The 17,451-nt window shown below is 33.8% G+C and overlaps 1 pseudogene; it reads left to right on the top strand.

Annotated features, from left to right (window-relative positions):
• The first annotated feature begins 1,763 nt into the window (after window positions 1–1,763).
• LOC115719876 (uncharacterized) overlaps window positions 1,764–17,451 on the top strand; it is a 23,743-nt pseudogene continuing 8,055 nt past the window's right edge.

Raw genomic sequence — 17,451 nt, 5'->3', positions numbered from 1 at the left:
GTTCATATTTTTGTACAATATTGTTATGTGGTTCTTTTATAGCTTTTAATCTTATCTCATTGTATTTTGACAAATCATGTTTATGCTTTTGGATTATAATTAGTTAGGATCTCATTCTTATCATACTTTGTGATGTTGTGTTAAAAGGTTCATGTTACTCTTTATTTGTGTCTAGGATTAAATAATGTTCTTATACAGAGTTGAGCAATTTTTGGTTCAGTCTTGTCAGGCCCCTTGCTGGAATAGAGCTACCCATACTGAGGTGTGAAAGCCATCTGTTGAGTAAGCTTGAACATTGTAATTAGCAACTATGATGAGGATGCACTAGCATAGAAAAGGGCTACCTTCAGTATGGTGTGATAGCATCCAGTTGCGGGATCAATTTGAAAAAGGCGAAAAATGAAAAATCTTGCCAAGGACAATGATCCTATTTTCACTACACACACTTATGTCTGACAAGTGTGTTCAAATTTGTAAGTCTCCTCTACTGAATTAAATTGATAATCCTGATTCACAATTTTTAGTAACATGCATATCTTTTTCCTCAACATCAATTAAGTATGATTTGTTCCTGAGATACTAATTAGTTATTTTCTTTAAAAAGCATAACATGTATTTTAATTTGTCAATTTTCAATGATTTTTGATTCCATTGCTTGTGTAGAATCTCATATATTTATTGTACACATTTTATTTTATTTTTCGGTTTCTTAAAAATAAAATAAAAATAAAAAATATATAAAAAAAAATAATAAAAAGGAGAGGGAGGCGTGTGACTTGATTCATGGGCTAAGGAAATTTTGTGCTTAAATGGTAAGTATCAACATTTATTCTTCTTTGATTTATTTTGATATGTGTCCAATTAAAGATTAATCTTTATATGGTAATGTGTCTTTATTCTTGAAAGATTGCTTTATTTTTGGAAATATTATTGGCAATTCTAGTTTCCTTTTATTTTATTTTTTTTTTTTTAAAAAAAAAAAAGGTAAAGGAGTTGAGGAGTGGGCGGTTTCCTTTTATGTGTTCATGCCATGCTTCCATTTAAACTTTCAAAATTGGTTTCCTTTTCTTGTCTTGCTTCCAAGTTTATATAAATCAATCTTTGTCATTTAACTCACCACCTACCCGAACCCTCTTTCTTGTTCCTTGTGTTGTTTCTGTTCATCTTCTCTTTCAGATCCAAAATGGTGAGAACCAAGAATCTAGGGCACACTAAAAAGTTGGAAGAAACCGTTGCAACTCCTTCCAATGCTCCCCCTGCTGCTTCAGCTCATCCTCCTGTTGTTGCAAAACCTGGAGATTCATCGCTTCCCCAGTGTGAATCTCAAACCGAGAAGCCAAAACGTCCACCCAAGCAAGTTGTTCGCAAATCGGTAAGACCTCTTCGCACCTGGTCTTCTTCATCTGAATCTTCGAAGGAATCTCCTCCTCCGTTGGCGCTCCCCCTCGCCGCATCAATTCCTCGGCTCCACTCCAACAGCCCCTTCTACTCGAACACGAGCCCAAAGAAGCCTCTGGCCGAGAAGGAACTTTGAGCCTCTCAATCTCGTGATAAGACACCTCCCCAAGAGGAAACTCAAGACTAATCAACCCTCGCCTCTTCAAGTTCGGTAAGAAGAGGATCCAATGGAAGTCTCTTCGTACAAATCGCTGTCTCTTCATTCGAGAAGGACAAAGGAGGACACGTAACTCGAGCCAGAGCCTCCTCGATCAAAACCTCGCTTCGCAAGAAAGGCCTCGCGCGTCGCCAAAGGCAAGGCACTTATGGAAGAACCTTCTTCTGGTAATGTCCCTTCATCTCTGTCTGGTTGCCCTCGATTTTATTATCGTGATAATGAACGTGATTGGAATTTATATGCAAACCGTAAGTTTGAAAGTGAGAGGAACTATGATTTTCATGCTCATCGTGTTTATGGTATTGTAAAGTTTATTCAATTTCATCAATGGGAAAACACTCTCAGTGGTTTCATTGGATACATTGCAAACATTGTTAAGGATTTTTATGCTAATCTCACTGATGATTTCCTTGATGAGAATTCTAGACTATATCGAAGAGTTTATGTTAGGGGTCACTGGTTCTCTTTTTCTAAAAAGGATATTGCTCAAGCTTTGCAATTGCCCGAGAATGTCTCCAATGCAATGATGTCCATGGATCGTGAGTTGATGCTCTCTGAACTCACGGGTGCTCGTTCAGAATTGAAACCAGGGGAGAGTCTTCGAATCACTCACCTCACTTTTGCTCATGCATCTCTTATGCGGTTTGCTTTAAGCAATTGGGTTCCTAATTCAAACAAGACCGTAGTCTCTCAAGATGTGGCTTCACTCTTATACTTCTGGAACTTCAATTGATTTGGCCTCCCACATTATGAACCAGATTGTCTCCTTCCGAAGAGGTAAAAAGCCAGCCTTTAAACTTGTGTTTCCAAATCTAATCTATAAGGTTTTATCTTCTCAGAAGAATGTGGCCCAATCACATGAAACACTTGAGCCTCCTATCAGTGGACCTACATTCCAACCCTCTGAGTACTTTGATGTTGTGTTTCAAAAACGGCCAAAGGCCGTGCGCTCGCCGCTACTATCGTCGCAAGTTGAAGTTTCGCAGTTGCAACTCCTGGAAGTCAAATCCGAAGTTCAGAATGTGCATAATCGCCTTGCAGCAATGGAAGAAGTTCAACATGAGATGTCCAAGCAATTGACTTCTTTGGTTAAACTCTACCGAGACTAAGTTGTTTTTTCTTTGCTTTTGATTGAACTTATCTCTATTTTTCTTTCTTTGTTTTTGCTTTGGCACTCCGATAAACAAAAAGGGGGAGAGATATTTATTTTTAATTTGTTTTTGCCCAACTCTGGACCCTTTTGTCAGGGGGAGTTGTGGTTGGTTAGTACTTGTGAACATATCTTTTAAAGTTAGCTCGTCTTTAGTCTCTTTGTGATATTCGGTTGTGTTACTCAGGGGGAGTAGTATTTTTGGCTCTTGCTAACTTTGTCTTGCAGGTACTTTTTGTTAAAAATTATTTTGTTCATCTAAAGTGCCAAAGGGGGAAATTGTAAAGTCCTTTTTTGGCAAGTTAGTTGACAAAATAATTTTTCTATTTATGGTAAGATTGTTGAGCATTCATTTTCGGATTCTTACCTTTTAAATTCGATTTTTAGTTGCCCTTCTCCTTGTTAGGAAAGTTGCACTTTCAGCTGAACTTTCCTTTGTTGAAAACTTCTTAAAAGAGAAGCAATTCTCTTTTGGAAAGTTGTCTTTTTTAGGGAAACTTTGATTATTGCCTTTTCCTTGTTGATTTCGATTGTATCTTGATACAATCAGAATATCTAATCTGTTTTTGGCAGGAATCAAGCATTGATAGAGGATCGGACCCGATTTTAGCAAGTTTCCCGTTTCTGGTCTGATCTGCTGCGTCAGCATTCGAACCTAATGTAGCAGATCGTGTTTCTTAGGAAAGTTTTTGTACAGTTGTAGATTCAAACTTGTGGTTGCCTCTTTGGTTTCTATGTTCTATAAATAGAGCCTAGAGAGCAACCATTCGAATTAACTCTTCCATTAATCATTTTTTGCATTTATCTTTTTGAGAGAAGAGTGTTTCTTTGTTTTGTGAGAGCCTAGTTGTTCATCTAGGTTCTAGTTGTTCTATTTCTGTTCTTACTATGTCCTAGAGGTTGTGAAGAACTACTTGACTGAACAAGAGATTGGTCTTCGGGAGAAGACTTGGTAAAGCCTTACTTCGGGAGGAAGTAAGCACTTGGTCTTCGGGAGAAGACTTGTTGAAGCCTTACTTCGGGAGGAAGTAAGCACTCACACTTCAAAGACGAAGGGAGTTCGGGCTTGAAGGTGTTTCAAGAAGTCAGATTCTTAAAGTGGATTACAAAGGATTGCGTAATACTTAGGAGTCTAAACTTGTTTAAGTCAATTGTCTTTGTAATTTTGATACTTTATTAATTGATTTCATTCTCTGGGCGTGGCCCCGTGGACTAGGAGTGTTCGTGAGAACACTGATACCACGTATAAATCTCTTGTGTCAAGTTATTTATTTTTCTACAAATATTTTATATTTTGCCTGTTCTGTTTTGCTGTAGCAGAATTACTTTCTGCTGCTGCAAACGTTTACAGTTTTAATATTTTCTTATATACAACTGACATTTGCAAAAATACGGTTTTTCAGATACAAAATCTATGGTATATTAATCTGTGCAAAGAGTTAATACCACATAAACACTTCAAATTCAAATTCAATGTTTGTGAATAATTGTAATTTCTTAAGCAATTATTAAGATTTTGTTTAATAAAAAGATCTTTTGATCTGATGGGGGTGGAAGAAGTTAAAAAGTAATATATGCAGTTCAACGATCTTTTACATTTATTGAACTCTAGATTATATTCAGAACTCCATAGGATCTCTATAACACTTAGGGGTAGAAGAAGCTATTGATATATGCAGTTCAAAAATTTTCTTTGAACTCTAGATTCTACTAAATACACCACAGAATCTCTATGACACACATATTTTGATTAGACATGGATGTAATATAATAAACAAATTAGCAAATTACTAGAACTTATTCTTGATCCTATATTTGTTCCAATTAACTTGTTACTGTTGTAATAGAAATTGATACCAATAAAGTTCTTGGACATAGTATCACAGTACCTTATTTGAGTGGGAGAATTTTAAAATTCTAAGCCCATCTTTATTTGGATGACACTAGTGATAGCTTACTATGTTATGATAATGATAGGAATTTTAAATATAACTGAGAAAGTAAATCTAACCATTCATATGGTTAGAAATAACTTATTAGAATTTTGAGGATAAGACAGGAGAATTTTGCAAAATTTATTCGAATGACTTAGGCAAAATCCCTAGTCCTCATGAAATATTTTATGGTATCTCTAATGATTACTTAATCTTAAGCAAGTACTTTACATTAATGTTAATACTAGAATGCTATGTTGATGACTTAGTCTAGAAGGAACTTATAGTTTCGCACTAAGACAGTATGTCACAACAAGATGTCCCTGAGAACCAATAGTAAGAGGCTAAGTGTACACTAGTGTACGAACTTAACCGGACTCCTACTGTTGAGTGGGAGCCATCTAAGATGTAATCAAGCAAGGAACATTAGGAGACAATCAAGGAAGAATCTCTGAAAGTGACCTATATGTTAGAAGATAAGGGTGTATATTAGAATCCTTATATCTACACCAATTCATAACCTATTCGAGATGGTGGTTACTCTGGGGTGGAGGAATTATTCTAGAAGGACGTAAAAGCCCATCTATAATAACTTAAGCTCCATCAGTGAAGCTACATAACTAAGTTTCTTTCGAAAAGCACTAGAAAGTCATTCAACTGAAGAAAGTTCTTACTGTGTTATCTCTATTCCATTTTTTGATAGAATTAGAGACATGTCTTCTGTTTATTCAGATGCACTTTATAAGCAGTAAAGAATTCAGTATCCCTAGAGGAGTAATGCATATAAAATATGATGTTGCATAATGTTTTAAGCACATAAAGGAAGTAATGGTGGAGAAAGCAGTTGCTTACCACAGACTTATAGTCCCAGTAATTTGGGTTTAGTCAAATATACTACTCATGATCTAGATATCAAGACAATTGATAGACTGAAATGCACTATTTTTTTTATGTTTGTGCAAGTGGGAGTTTGTTCGGATTTTATGCCCTAAATAAAAATTATTTCAATGTAATCTGATTTGTTATCAATAGAAGATTAGAAGTCATTTATGTATACATGTAGTTTTCATGTTTATGGTTTAATGTGTACAAAATCTGTTAAATCCAAAACATATAGTTATTCACAATTACAGTAATGTCAACACAGTGGAAGGTAATTGTGATTATATGCTTCACAAGATAATGTCCCTTGATTCATCAGTGCACTGGATTTACACTGATGTGATAGTCAACGATAAAGCTTACTTACACCTTGGATAAGTATTATGTTCTTTTGAGAACATTGGCAAAGTATGCTAGTTTCAGATGTATGGAGTATACATTGGACTGGGATCGATATTGATCTTGGTAAAGATATTATAATCTTACTGTTGTATCTTTCTAAGTCAATATCACTAGTTGATCTTAGATCAAAAGATCTCAATCCTGACATGGTTAGGTTCAATCTCAAGAGTGTTATTTGTTTTCTTTGATTTGTTAGTTAAGCCTACCTTTTGGTCCGGGTAAAACGTACATTTTGGGAACATGATAGTACCATTGAGTGGGAGCGCTAAACATAGATATAGAATCTATAGCTTCTATCTGGACATAGAAGTGAAATGATGATTTCCTTCGAGCTTGGCTTAATAGAGTGAAATGGAAGAGCTCTTATTTTAGTGATTATATTAGTTTACTGAAATATCATTTATCGGAAGCTAAGTGTTTTAACGATAAAATACATTGAGGGGTGAAACGATAAATTTGTTCTCACTCGGTGTAAATCTTCTATAGAGGATCTTTGATTATTTGGATTAGAACGATGTTTGAATTTATAGCTGTTGGAAATATTTTACCAGGATCTAGATTTACTAACAAGTATGTTTCATTAACATATGACACATTTGGGGCATCTCTGTAACTATATGAGATTTGATAAATAAAATTAACTTATACGAATTTTACTTAGGTGTGAGATTTTTTTTCTTTGTAGTTTATCAGTGGGAAGTGATAGCAATGAAAGTGGCGCTGTTGCACTTCTTGAGATTGCTAGGTTGTTCTTTATTCTTTACTCAAATCCCAATACAAGAGGAATTACAATTTACTGTTTGGGTTGACTTCTGGTGGACCTTATAACTACAATGGAACTCAGAAGGTACACACTTAAAGAAGTAAAGAGAAAAAGTGTACACTTCTTGATTTACTTTATTCTTTATATAGTTTTAGCAGTCTCTTATTGTAAAATTTGCCTATTACAGTGGCTTTCAGAGTGTTGATCAACGTCTTCGGGAGAGTATTGACTACGCTATTTGCTTGAACAGTGTTGGCTCATGGGATAATGAATTATGGATTCATGTTTCTAAGCCTCTAGAAAATACTTACATAAAGCAAATTTTTGAAGTAAGATATAAAATGCTTACCGTGTGTGGTACCTACAAGTGCTCTTGCTAAAGTGCTGAATCCTTATGTTTCATAATGATTTTTCAGGGTTTCTCTAATGTAGCAAAAGAATTGGGTGTTAAAGTAGGCCTGAAACACAAGAAGATAAACATTTCAAATCCTCGAGTAAGTATCTAAGCATGGAATAGTTATAGGGTAGTTAATGTGTTTCTATGAGATAATTTTAAATTACCATGAGCTAATTTGGGCACTAGCATCACTGCTCAAGGGTCCTGGAACTTGGTGTTTTACTGATATATATTATTAGACCTGCTGATAAAGTTGCTGCATTTGTAGGTAGCGTGGGAGCATGAACAGTTTTCAAAGCTGAGAGTTACTGTAGCCACTATCTCTAAACTTTCTGCTGCTCCTGAGTTGTTAGAAAGAACGGGTGGTATAGTTGACAGCCGGTTTTATTTCTTGTTCTCACTTGATGCTTCTTATTCCTGGAATTCATGTAAGTTTGTACAGGAACACTTGCTAATAAGTTGGTTTTCTGCAGAAATTTTGTTAATGAAACTTCGATCATCAAAAGTGTCAAGTTAATTGTTGAGAGTCTTGCGGTACGGTTACATTCCTGTTATGACATTTTATTGTACTACTTGACATTTTAAATTTCTGTCTGAGCATGATGATTTAAATTTGAATATGCAGTAGAACATTTTCAATGTAAATTCATTGGTACATTATGATTGGCAGAGAATTGTAAATAAATACAATTGTTTTAAGTTCTCAATACTTTCTCTGACCTAGCCAACATCCTTGTCCTATGCAGAGACATATTTATGGTTTCCAAGAAAAGAACATTCAAATATTTGCAGACAACAGTAGTTTAGCAGTAAATTCTTTTTATGTAAAATCTTGGTTGGAGTTGCTGTCGCGAACACCTCGAGTGGCTCCTTTCCTCCCAAAGAATAATCTGTTTATCTTGGCGTTGAAAAAGGTTTACTGTCTTTTCTTATGGTTTATGCGTTATATTCTTTTGTGTTCTGTTCATTTAGTTTATGTTGTTGCAATGGACAATGTAGAATCATTTCTGTATAATATTTTCAATTATTAACAAGGTTTTAATACTTAGCTGATCCAAACAAACAAAAATGAAAAGATTTTACACCTTGATTTCTAAGCACTAAATCTAATATACACATATATGCACACACGATAGAGGGTGAACTTAAATGTGGAACCAAGTAATTTTTTCCATACATTTCTAAAGTTTTGAATTGATGTTTTTAAATACTGTTATTTATTTTTGTATATTATCAGACAGTAGCAGTTATTTGCAATTCTATGTAATTTCGTTCTATCTATCTTTGTTCGGCTTCTGTGTTTCAGTGGGTGTTTTCACACACTATTTTCTTGTATTTTATTCACGTTAATACAAGACTGGAGTTTCATTTTAGAAAATGAAAACTTTTCTGCACATTACAAATGATTTTTTTTTTTATATAATTATGTTAGACTATATATATAGTGTATGTAATATAGCATATACAAATGATATGAAATGCGGAAAATAAACTGTAATCATATCAATAATATATGCAATGAAAGGATCGATGTACCTCCAGCCATTGATCTTTGAGCTTCAATCCCTGCGATAGCTTCGGTATTGGAGTTCGGGCTTCCTCGCTCTCTCAACTCTCTTTAGATGGAATTTGCTGAATGAATTCAGAATGAGTGAGGAGCTTAGGGACCGAGACCCTATATTTATAGGTGAGATACTCCATCAGTATCTTCGCCACATTAATTGTCAGAATATTTTGACAATTAATTCAGGAAATCAAATCAGGTAATGAATATAGAAATCTGACCATATATAGAATATTACATAATTGATTTTGTTCAGATTCAATGAATATAAAATATTCATTTATCAGAAAATCAATTATTTATTTATTTCCTTAAATAGAAAATCATTTCCTTAATTAGAAAATAATTTCCATAAATAAAAATATTCTAATATTCTCCCACTTGGTCAGCATTTAAACTAAAATATTCAAACCCAACGTTCCTCATTATATAATAAACATACGAATCATAGCGACATGTCCTCATTATGAATCGAGTATTATCTTCCATGTATTACAATACATTTATTATATAACAATGTACTTTATGTGGCAATGTACTTAAGTGAATAAACCCTAAACCTTATGTTTATTCAGGTCCTCTGAAATTTTTCTCAAATGTAAAATTAAGATGCGCATAAATATGAGAAAATCAAAAATAAGAGTTTCATTAATAATAACTTTATTTGTACAAATTACATAAGGGAACCAAGTCCCATGTTCTCTACATGATCCTTGAATTTATGAGGTGGCAAGCCTTTTGTCATAGGATCGGCAATCATCAATTCAGTGCTAATATGTTGAATGACCACTTTATTTTCCTTAACACGTTCTCTAATAGCTAAGTACTTAATGTCGATGTGCTTGCTTCGACTTCCACTTTTGTTGTTCTTAGCCATGAAAACAGCACCTGAATTGTCACAGAACATCTTTAGCGGCCTTGCAATGGAATCAACCACTCTAAGGCCTAAAATGAAACTCTTTAGCCATACACCATGTGATGTAGCCTCAAAACAAGAAACGAACTCAGCCTCCATAGTAGAAGTAGCAGTCAAAGTTTGTTTGTTACTCCTCCAGGACACAGCTCCACCAGCAAACATAAACACGTAACCAGATGTAGATTTACGTGAATCAGTGCAACCAGTGAAATCTGAGTCTGAGTAGCCAACTACTTCTAGATTGTCAGTTCGTTTGAACATCAGTTTGTAATCCTTAGTACCCTGAAGATACCTCATTACTTTCTTTGCAGCTTTCCAGTGGTCTATCCCCGGGTTACTCTGAAATCTTCCTAACATTCCGACAGAATAAGCAATGTCGGGTCTTGTGCACACCTGAGCATACATTAGGCTTCCGACAGCAGAAGCATAAGGAATGTTCTTCATTTGTTCTCTTACAAAATCATTCTTTGGGCACTGGCTCAGATTTAATTTATCACCCTTTATAATTGGAGCAACGCTCGGTGAACAATCTTTCATATGAAATCTTTCTAAAACTCTGTTGATGTAGGCTTCTTGAGATAAACCTAAGATACCTCGGTATCTATCTCTATGAATCTTAATGCCTATGACATAGGATGCTTCACCCATGTCTTTCATCTCAAAGTTCTTTGAAAGAAATTGTTTCACTTCACGTAGCAACCCTTTATCATTGGATGCAAGAAGAATATCGTCCACATATAAAACAAGAAAACAGATTTTACTCCCACTTTCCTTCAGGTATATGCATTGATCCATGACATTCTCTTCAAATCCAAAGGAAGAGATGACATCATGAAATTTTAAATACCATTGGCGGGATGCTTGTTTTAATCCATAAATGGACTTCTTGAGCTTGCATACCAAATCCTGACCTTCACTAGAGGAGAATCCTTCTGGTTGTTTCATGTATACCTCCTCATCTAGATCACCATTCAGAAAAGCGCTTTTACATCCATCTCGCTCCAGCCTCTAAATCAAAATGAGCAACTAATGCCAAGATGACTCGAGGGAATCTTTCTTTGATACAGAGAAAAAGTATCCTTATTGTCAATTCCTTCCTCTTGAGTGAATCCTTTAGCAACAAGTCTCGCTTTGTACCTATCAGTGTTGCCTAATGAGTCTTTCTTAGTTTTATAGACCCATTTACAGCCAATGGCTCTCGCCCCATTAGGCAACTTTACAAGTTCCCGTACCTCGTTGCACCTCATAGAATTCATTTCATCATCCATAGCATTGTACCACAATTTTGATTCTCTACTGTTCATAGCTTGTAAAAACGTTTCTGGATCATTTCCAATTCCAATATCAGATTCTAATAAATACACAACATAGTCTTTGTAAATCTTTGGTTTGATAGGTCTAGTAGATCTTCTTAAGACTTCACCAACAGGCTCTTGGGGAGCAGCAGCAGGTTCAGCAGGTTGTTCAACAGTTGCAGGCAACTCTTGAACATTTTGATCTACAGGATTATCATTACCAACTTGTGGATCTTCAGTGATTGGTAATGGTTGTTCAACATTCGTTTGAACTACAGGAGTGTTAACCATTATCAATCTTGCTTTTGAAGTGGAAGGTTCTGAAGGATCTTTCTCAGGACCTAAGTCCTTTGATTGATCACTCCCACTGATCAAGGCATTCTCAAGAAATTTTGCATTCCTTGATTCCACAATTCTTGTGCTATGAGATGGACAATAAAACTTGTAACCTTTAGACTTTTAAGCGTACCCTATAAAGAATCCGCTTATGGTCCTTGGGTCCAATTTCTTCTATTGTGGATTATATATTCTGACTTCAGATGGACATCCCCAAATGCGTACATGATTCAAACTTGGTTTCCAACCTTTCCATAATTCAAAAGGAGTTTTTGAGACTGCCTTTGTTGGAACTCGGTTTAATATGTACACGGATGTCTTTAATGCTTCAGTCCACAAGGATTTAGGAAGGTTAGAGTTGCTACTAAGCATACTCCGCACCATGTCCATTAATGTTCGGTTTCTTCTTTCTGCAACACCGTTTTGCTCGGGTGTACCGGGCAAGGTGTAATGGGCAACAATCCCATTTTCTTCAAGAAACTTCGCAAATGCACCAGGTGCTTGTCCATCTTCTGTGTATCTACCATAATACTCACCTCCTCTATCTGATCTCACTATCTTAATTTGCTTGTTGCATTGTTTCTCTACATCAGCTTTAAATATCTTAAAGACATCTAATGCTTCACTTTTATTATGAAGTAAGTAGATATACATGTAGCGCGAGTAATCATCTATGAATGAGATGAAGTATTTCTGACCATGTGACTCCATATCTGGACTACATATATCAGTATGTATGATTTCTAATATTTCGTAACTCCTATGGACACCGCTTTGACGTACTTGGAGGTTTGCTTTCCCTTAATGCAATCCACACAAGTATCAAAGTCGCAAAATCTAAGGTATTGAGTACCCCATCTTTTACCAACCTTTTAATTCTATCAATGGAGATATGTCCCAATCTCCGTGCCACAATGTACAGAATCCTCTTTCATAACACATCTTTTAGTGCCAGCGTGAACATGCATAACATTATTAGTGGTATTATTTTGTAAATTAAGGCAAGAAAGACCATCGTACAAAATACCATTTCCAACACATTCGCATTTATAATATAAATTGAAATATTTGTCTGAAAATGTAAAGGAAAAACCAAAGGGTATAAGTCTTGAAACTGAAATCAAGTTTCTAGAGAAACTTGGTACATAAAAGGTCTTTTCTAACTTTAAAATAAAACCATTACTTAAAACTAAATTGCATGTTCCAATAGCTTCCACATGTGAGCCCATCTTGTTTCCGCATAAGATGCTTTGCTCACTTGCCACTCGGCTTCCTTAGATTTTGAATATCCCGCAAGGAATTTGTTATGTGAATTGTTGAACCTAATCAATCCACCATGTGTTAAGATTAACATTAGCCATATTAGATTCATAACATACTAAGGAAATTGGATTACCTTTGTCATCCATCCATTTCTTGAACTGGCTGCACTCCCTTTTCGCATGTCCCTTTTGTTTACAAAAGAAACATTTGATGGAATCTTTCTTTATGGCAGCCTTGGGAGCCATGGGCTTTTTCCCTTTGTTCTTCTTGAATGGCTTGCGTTTCTTAGGTTGAGTGGTCAGGTGAACACTTTCTCCTTGCTCCTGTAGGAGCCTGGCTTCCTCTTGAACACACATGGTCATCAATTCATTGATAGTCCATTTTTCTTTATGTGTGTTGTAGGAAATTTTGAAAGGCCCATATTGTGGAGGAAGATTGTGAAGGATGTAATGAACCAGGAAGGTATCAGGAATGATAACGTCGAGTTTCTTCAAATGAGCAGTGATGTCCCTCATTTTAGAAATATGTTCTCGAACTCCTTTAACACCGGTGAGTTTTGTGGACGAGAACTCTTGGATGAGGTTGATGAACAAGGATTTATCTGAAGTGTCAAACTGCTCATCCATAACTTTGATAAAGTCTTTCACCTTCTCGGGTGGCTCCACCGATCCACGCATTCCCATAGGAATTCGGACATAATGAACATGATGCGAGTAGACGATTAGATTGCTCCCACTTTTCACGCAAAAGGCAATCTCAGAAGAAGTGCTAGTATCGCTGATAGCGAACTCGGTTCATCTTTCCTTATTGCATAATCCATGTCAGTGCAAGCTAGGTGGAGAAGAACTCGTTCCTTCCAGATTTTGAAGTTGTCACTCCTAAGCTCAGGGATTTCACTAGTGATTTCAGCATATTTAGAGGTGGATGAAATAGCTGCAAGAGTAGGATTACAAAAAATTTAGATGTTAAAAGAATTGAGGCTTTAATGAATTCATGTTTTACCAATGTAGAAACATGATGAAGATGAAAATTTTATTAAATCTAAAATTGCCTGTGGGCTAAATTTTAAATCTAATAAAATTAGATGAACTTTATGATAGATTTAATGAAGTATTTAATTTAGATTAATGGAGGAATGAAATCTATCTTTAATTAAAATTTGTGATAACACTATTAAATCAGATCCTCATAACTCCCTGTGGGGTAAATTAAGAGAATTTAACTTATTATATTATCCTAATTAATTATAAAAATATAATAAAATCCCTGTGGGGTAAAATTATTATATCCAAATAATTAATTACAAGTTTTGTCCATTAAGGTAAATTTTAATTAATATATAATTTTATATAATTAAAGATGCTGTGGCTACTCCCTAATTATAAAAAATTATATTTTCACTTTAGACATTAGGTATTGGGCTCTACCTAAAAGTAATTTCGTTATTAACATAATAGACAATCACTGAGATTAGTGCTCTTAGTGTGGTCGTCCGAAGATCATTAAAAACCGTTCTAGATATGAGCATTTGTCCCAGGTTCATGTTTTCTTATGTCAAACCACAAAACTACTTACGTTTTATTCATATTTTATTCATTTTATAAAGTTTTATGAATATTTTATGAATAATTTTATGAAGTTTTATGAAACTTAATTGCTAAATAAAATATTCAACCTATCTTAATGTTTGAATATTTCTAAATATATCTAGCACTATAAAAGGAATTTATGTATAGCATTTAAATCATACAAATCCAAATTAATTGCATTAAACATAAATTTTCCAAATAAATACAAAATAATACAATTAATGTATGATTATTAATTAAATGCTAATTCCTTAATATGAAATTAATGGCAGATTTTTCAAAATTAATTTAGACAATAAATTGCATAAATTTGGTAATATATAATTAAATGCACAAATTAGCACAATTTTTACATGCCTAAATAAATCATGTAATAAATTACCAAATTTAAACAAATTTCCATTTTCAATTTATACTATATATATGTATTAAACAAAAATGGAAAATTAACTAAATACAATTTATTGACTAAATTAACACACAAAATAGGAAAATAATTAATATTCCAAATAAATAAAAAATTTATCAAAAATTCGGAATATTTCATTTTTTTTTTTTTTTTGAAAAATCCATACTGCCAAACGACATGTCGTTTTTGCAAAGAGCAAAACGACACGTCGTTTTTCCAAAATTTGAAGGGCTGAAAATGCATGCAAACGACACGTCGTTTTTCACACTGTGAAAAACGACATGTCGTTTTTTCAAACGACAGCTGAAAATGAACCCCTTCAAACGACACGTCGTTTCAACAAACGACACGTCGTTTTTTGACAAACGACACGTCGTTTTTTGACAAACGACACGTCATTTTTTGACAAACGACACGTCGTTTTTTGACAAAGGACATGTCGTTTGTGTCGTCTTCTCCAGCCAAACCGGGTCGAATTTGACCCGTTTTTCTGCACGCGGGTCCGTCGAACCCGACCCAAACCCGATCGGAAATCGTGTTTCCGACGACCAAAATGCGTGTTTTCAAATCTAAATGGTTCTAAATCAAATAATAAAGTGATCCACATAGATTTTATGCACAAAAACACGAAAAAATATATACTTTAATATCACGAAATTAATCGGGTCCGAAAAGTTTTAACTGAAAAATTTTTCCATCTTTAAGTTTTTCAATGGATTTTCAATGCTTAGATCGATCTATAATACTATACGAATATAGTAATGTATATAGAATTCGAAATAAACACCGAAAAATGAAAAACGGAAAAATTAAACTTGGACCGATCATGTTTATATATATATATGCATGTATATATATATGCATGTATATATCACATAAATGAAAATAAATATTATGAAGGTATTATGCGATAAAGCATATATATAATATACAATATATATATATAAACATATATACACGTGAAAATAAAAATATATATATACAGTATATAAATGTATATAATATATATAAGAATAAAGATATATATATGTACATGTATATACTGATGAAAATGTATATATAATATAAATGACATTAATATAAATATATATACACACGAATAGATCTGAAAATAAATATATATATATATAAACAGTGTATGTATGTATATATATATATGAAACTCAAATAAAATCAAGGCAGAGATAAAACCGCTCTGATACCAACTGTTAGACTATATATATAGTGTATGTAATATAGCATATACAAATGATATGAAATGCGGAAAATAAACTGTAATCATATCAATAATATATGCAATGAAAGGATCGATGTACCTCCAGCCATTGATCTTTGAGCTTCAATCCCTGCGATAGCTTCGGTATTGGAGTTCGGGCTTCCTCGCTCTCTCAACTCTCTTTAGATGGAATTTGCTGAATGAATTCAGAATGAGTGAGGAGCTTGGGGACCGAGACCCTATATTTATAGGTGAGATACTCCATCAGTATCTTCGCCACATTAATTGTCAGAATATTTTGACAATTAATTCAGGAAATCAAATCAGGTAATGAATATAGAAATCTGACCATATATAGAATATTACATAATTGATTTTGTTCAGATTCAATGAATATAAAATATTCATTTATCAGAAAATCAATTATTTTCTTTTTGCTCTAGAAAATTATACTCTCTTGTGGTCTTATCAAGTAACCAAACTAGGTTTTGTTATAGCTCTTCTCTGATACATTTCATTTTTTAGATTCTTTTTACTTATAGTTTTCTTAGTTATTTTAATTTAAATAAGACATGTTTTAGCCTTTTAGGGTATTGTATATAGAATAACCTACAAGTTACTTGATGTTGGCTTAATGGTTATGTACTTGTGTGGAAGAATGTGGTTGAGGGTTTCAAGTACTGTAAAATGTAAGGCCATTAAAAATTTGAGACAAAGTAAAAAGTCTAAGAGAAAAAGAGAAAAATAAAATCAAAATCACTGAATGTAACCATAAGGATCTGAAAGAAAACCTCAACCTTTGAATAATAGAAGTGGTTTATCATTCATTTTGAAGTATTTTCTTTTCATCCATCTTATTGTTTTTTATTGACAGGAATTAGAAGATCATACCCATGAAGTGAATATGCAACATGAGGTGTTTGATGGAATGTTCACTTTCTATGATTCATCTAAAGCTAAACTTAACATATATCAGGTATTGATCTTTATGTACTTTTGCATTTGAGCTTGGTTCTTACAAATTGCTTGAATGTGCTGTTAGACTTTTATTTGGGCTTACATTAAATTTTATTGGTTTTATTAAAACTTGGGTTGATTGGATAGTTCTTTGCTGTATTAGCCCATGTTGTTGGTGATCAATTGTTAATGGGCTTAGCATCTGTGAGTAAAGTCTAGGTGAAGCAGAAGTGTGGGCTTTTCTAGTTGGTATCGAAGCCTTTGATGAGCATGCCCAGTCCAACTAAAGTTATATGGCAATGTCCACTCCCTAACTCCATAAATACATATTGTCTCATCACAATTGTATATTTTTGATAATCAAATAAATAAAAATCGCTTCTATTTTAGAGATCTAGGGAGAAAGACTTAGTTGATAGTATTGCACTATCAAATTGGAGTAATCTATTGTGGATCAATCGCAGATAATAATTGCTATGGATCAATCAGGTACACATACCTAATTATTATATCTTATTATTGTGTTATATGTTATATACAAATAGATCTTGGGTTAATTGTTAATTTATATAACATGTGGTATCAGATAGCCTATTGTATATGATTTAGAACCTATAATTAGTATAATTAATTTGTATATGTTAATTATTCATAATTACATATTAATTTCGCTATTATTTTATGTTGAATTTTTTGTTTTTCAATCAATTTAGGGGTTTTACTCATTATTAAATTCTCTTTCTTTTGATATGTTATTTGCATA

The sequence above is a fragment of the Cannabis sativa genome, chromosome 2 (assembly GCF_029168945.1).
Source record: "Cannabis sativa cultivar Pink pepper isolate KNU-18-1 chromosome 2, ASM2916894v1, whole genome shotgun sequence".
NCBI lineage: Eukaryota > Viridiplantae > Streptophyta > Magnoliopsida > Rosales > Cannabaceae > Cannabis > Cannabis sativa.
This window is presented reverse-complemented; position numbering and strand designations above follow the sequence as displayed.